The sequence below is a fragment of the Aquila chrysaetos genome (assembly GCF_900496995.4).
Source record: "Aquila chrysaetos chrysaetos chromosome W unlocalized genomic scaffold, bAquChr1.4 W_unloc_5, whole genome shotgun sequence".
Lineage (NCBI taxonomy): Eukaryota > Metazoa > Chordata > Aves > Accipitriformes > Accipitridae > Aquila > Aquila chrysaetos.
This window is the reverse complement of record NW_024470325.1, coordinates 237,015-241,903: the sequence shown is the minus strand read 5'-3', so window position 1 is coordinate 241,903 and position 4,889 is coordinate 237,015. Positions and strand designations below refer to the sequence as shown.

Here is a 4,889-nt window from a genome sequence, read left to right as displayed (position 1 = left end):
AACCCACTGCTACAGAGCAGGGCTGACTTCTTGGCAGCCAGCGGGCAGAGGTCCTGCTCCTCGTGGCACACTTAGCCAGCAACAACCAGAGCTCCATCCACAGAGCTGAACAGAGATCTCACTGAAATGGAAAAAAATTGGTGAACAAGTATTATGAGAAATGGCTTTGATTTTAATCAGAGAATAATGCCCTGACTTGTCACTGTCCTTGCCTCCTTGTTCAGTGCTCGACACCCAGAGACAGCAGATGTCCAACAGCAGCTCCATCACTGAGTTCCTCCTCCTGGCATTTGCAGACATGCAAAAGCTGCAGCTCTTGCACTTCTGGCTCTTCCTGGGCATCTACCTGGCTGCCCTCCTGGGAAACAGCCTCATCATCACAGCCATAGCCTGTGACCACCAACTCCACACACCCATGTACTTCTTCCTCCTCAACCTCGCCCTCCTCGACTTGGGCTCCATCTCCACCACTGTCCCTAAAGCTATGACCAATTCCCTCTGGGACACCAGGGCTATTTCCTACTTGGGATGTGCTGCACAGGTCTTTCTGTTTGTATTTTTGATGTCAACAGAGTGTTTTCTTCTCACTGTCATGGCCTACGACCGCTACGTTGCCATCTGCAAACCCCTGCACTACGGGACCCTCCTGGGCAGCAGAGCTTGTGTCCACCTGGCAGCAGCTGCCTGGGGCAGTGGGTTTCTCAGTGCTGTGCTGCACACAGCCAATACATTTTCACTACCCCTCTGCCAAGGCAATGCTGTGGACCAGTTCTTCTGTGAAATCCCCCAGATCCTCAAGCTCTCCTGCTCAAATGCCTACCTCAGGGAATTTGGGGTACTTGCAGTTAGTGTCTGTTTTACATTTGGGTGTTTTGTTTTCATTGTGCTGTCCTATGTTCAGATCTTCAGGGCTGTGCTGAGGATCCCCTCCTGAGCAGGGACGGCACAAAACCTTTTCCACGTGCCTCCCTCACCTGGCCGTGGTCTCCTTGTTTGTAAGCACTGGCATGATTGCGTACCTGAAGCCCCCCTCCATCTCGTCCCCATCCCTGGACCTGCTGGTGGCAGTTCTGTACTCGGTGGTGCCTCCAGCCGTGAACCCCCTCATCTACAGCATGAGAAGCCAGGAGATCAAGGGTGCTCTGAGAAAACTAATGACTGGATGCTTTCCAGAAGGAATAAAGTTCCTGTTGTCTTTTGCATAGTACTCAAATATCTTTACAGGCCCAACCTTTCTTCTGGTGGTTTTTTAGGCTGATTTTGGGGTTTGAGTCTGATTTTTGTTTGCTGGTTTTTTTTTGGTTTACTCATCTGAATGCTTTCCACAAACAAATATCTTTATACCTCTGGTTTCTAATTCACAGTCTATCCAAATTTTGTGTGCCCTGGAGGCTGTGCAAATAAGGAGCTGTACTGTCTGTGTATTTAACCTAAATAAAGGGCCCTGCAGTGACTTGTTCTTCTGAGATTCTTCCTCCAAGACCTTCTCTGCAGCTGCAGGGAGCAGTGCCTGTGTGCAGAGGGGAAGAAGAAAAGAGTCCCGGCACAGCAGCACTGCCAGGGAGCACCAGCGCTTGGTCTTTCCCGAGCTGCTCTCTTCCCACTTCCATGCTTTTCTTCCGAAACCTTTGGTTGGTGGAAGGCCTGAGTGCTCTTCAAGCTTGGTTACAGTCCTGCTGTGTGGCAGGCCTGTGACCGCAGGCAAGGACAGGCAATGGGCACTTGTGTGACAGAGTTGGCCTCCATAGCAGCATTTCCATCATACAAGGGGATGTCCTCAGGCCTAGTGCCACAGATGCCCCCTAGCCCTGGGGCTCAGCCCTCTCCACCCGCGAGGAGCTGCTGTGCCCTTCAGAGGGTCTGGGGCTGTGGGGTGAGTGCCCAGAGCTCTGCCGCACCCTGTGGTGGGCACTGCTGTGGGGCCATGCCAGGCTGGGCTGCACTGGGGACAGAGCAGGGGAGGTGGAGGGAGGTCAAGGGAAGTGGGGAGAGTTTAGGGGAAGCTGGTCTGGGCTGGAAAGTGCCCATGAGAGAAAAATATCAGTGTATAGCTTGTAGTGTGTGACCATGCAGGGCAAGGATTCATACCAGGGTTTTGTTGTTCAGAGCCACAGTTTGTGGAAAGCATGAAAAACATGCAGGTGTAGGGGAGAGAAGCAGTCTGTTTTGTGCCCTTGGCAGTGTGGACAGACAGGGAAGGTGACTCAGGGCCTTTGTCACCCCCAGCATCTCTCATTGGCCATTTGCAGCACTTGCTGGTCACCCCAGGTGTAGAGGTGAGTTTTGCTGTGAGGCCACCTCCACCTTCCCGCTGGTCCTAAAGCTGGTTTGGGGGAACAGACAGCCCTGCCCAGCTTCTCTCCTTCCCAAGACGCTGGCAGACCCTGGAGCAGAGGTGTCTGCAAAACCCCATGTAGGACAAGGCTGCGGCTGGGCAGGGGTCAGGTGCTGGGGAAGCTGCAAAAGTAGGAGGGTCATGGGGGAACTGTGATCTGAAGGCCATCTTTAGGATCACAATGGGGGGAAGGTCCCCAACCCTGACTCTCCCCTTTCCCATGCTGTGCCTGCACTGTGGGGCCCTGGGTCCATGTATGGTCAGTGGGGCTGGGCCAGCACAGGGACAGGGCACTGACAGGGGCATGAAGCAGCTGCCAAGCGGTGCCATCATGGACACTTGTTCTAAGAATTGTAGACCAGAGGCTAATGCCTGAGAACTCATAGCTATTTTTGTCATGTAAAAAGAAAAATTAAATAGCTTTAGTTCATCATCGAGAATACAAAAGAGTTCCCTTGCAGCACTGTCCTGTTACTGCTATTATTGATAGTTCCACTAATTCCAAAAAGTCCTTGAGATCTTCTATATTTTTCCTTGGCTCCAAACCTCAGGCTGCTCAGACACGGAAAGTACTACCTCAAACCTGTGCAAACCAAATCTCTCCCACCTTCTCTCATCCATGCTCTTTTACCGCAGGACACTTCTCCCCATCATGTCAGCACACTGCCTGGTCTCTTTTTTATCTGGGTGAAGTCAGGGTGCTCCTTCAAAATGCCTTCCCTACAGGAGTCTTCTCTACCTGCTGATCCCACTTGTATCGCCTCACGCTATGTACAGCTCCATCTTCCTTCTGCAGAGCTCCATGGGATGGACGGTTTTCCTGTTCCTTTCATGAGAAAAGGTGACAAACAGGAGAGACTCCTTGCCAGGAAGCCAGAGCCTTGGGTGTTGCTCAGCTGCTTCTTACTGGCACTTCACTCAGACTCTGCTTTGGTGTGTTTGGTGCTTTTCTGTGGCTACTCTTTCTGCAGAGAAGATCTTAAAAAGACAATGATTTCATAAAAGATGTTTGTAAAGGCCCTGTTGTAGACAGCAACGTTTGCCATGAGCTCTGGAGAGAGCCAGGAAGCTAGTTAATAAGCACCAGGAATATGCAGGAATCTCAAGGCCTCTTCTAAAGAGCAAACAACTCTGAGCAGCACTGATTGATTGGCCATGTGTAGGGCTCAGAGAGAGGGTCGAGGGATGTCAGTGAGAAAGAAGGAGGTGGCTGATGGCTTTAGCAAATCCTGAAACCCTCTCTGAGGCCAGAAATGGAAAGCAGTGGTTGTCTGTGGATGGGGAAGAGGAGGAGGTGTGTCCTGGGAAGATGTCAGGAAGGAAGACCCCTCTTCTGCAAGTCAGGGGTGAAAGAGATTTTTCTATGATATGTGCATGCCTAGAAAATGGAGAAGGCCCGCTGCTGAGGGTGGCTATCATGCCAAATAAGCTGACCTTGCTCTTTTCCTGCTTCACTTCCCATACTTGGATGGACCTCAGGAAACATCTATGAGTATGGAGGATGCACAGACCTCCGGGGGTGAAGTTTCATCACTGCGGGGGAAGAGGGAAGGGTTTGTGAGAGACGTGGTCGTGCAGGGAGAGAGCTGTGCATGTACAAATTCAAGCGAGCCTGGGGCTAGAGGAGCACATCTTGGGGGCTAGAGGAACATAAACAAGGCTTTGAAAGAAGCCAGATGGGTTGCAGGGACTGAGAGACATTGTCTAACCCTCAGAAAACCACAGCTTTATGTTTGAAGAACAGTGAGGACAGAGAGTTATCAGTAAACCTTGGGATATCATGGGGTCAGAGCGAGTTGGGGAAGCAGGGGGGAGAGTTAAAGTCTGCAGAGAAATGATCACTGACATAGGACAGTATAGGACAGCCTGTGGTGGGGAAAGCCAAGGGCTTTGTTAGGGCTGGGACCCAGAACTGAGGTCCTTGTTCCCTTGGCTAGGGCTGCTGACTTGTGGGCTGAGTGGTCTCCATGTATGTCAGCCCTGGCACGATTGCCTATCTGAAGCCCCCCTGCATCTGCTCCCCATCCCTGGATCTGGTGGTGGCCGTGCTGTACTCGCTGGTGCCTCCAGTTGTGAACCCTCTCATCTATAGCATGAGGAACAGGGAGCTCAAAAATGCCCTGAGGAAAGTGATTTCATGGACATTTTTCAATACCAGTAAACTTCCAGTCTTTTTCCACAAGTGACTCCCATACTAGGCCCATGCTTTCTTTTATTATTGTTGTTGTTACTGCTCTTTGGGGTTTCATGTTCATAGACTAATACTTGGACTTCCCGTACTTCATGTGAAGCAGGAACCTCTTCTGTCTCACCTGGAGGACCATATAAAAATGCGACTTTGTAGCACTGGGTCCAAGGTGACTCCCTCATAGCATCTCTGTAATAAAAAGGGATCTTCCCTGGGCACTGCCTGATGGTAGGGCTGTTTTTCCAAGCCTCATGTCAGGAACAGGCCCAAGATACTGCACCTCCAAAAGGCCTATTGAACCATGGTTTCAAGGGCAAAAAGCTCATTGTCACCTTGTGCCCTGCTAGAGGGGTGGATTTAGGACTC

General features: G+C 51.1%; 1 pseudogene; it reads left to right on the top strand.

Moving 5' to 3' along the window:
* The first annotated feature begins 247 nt into the window (after positions 1–247).
* LOC115337608 lies at positions 248–4,521 on the top strand (annotated as a pseudogene).
* Positions 4,522–4,889: the final 368 nt, after the last annotated feature.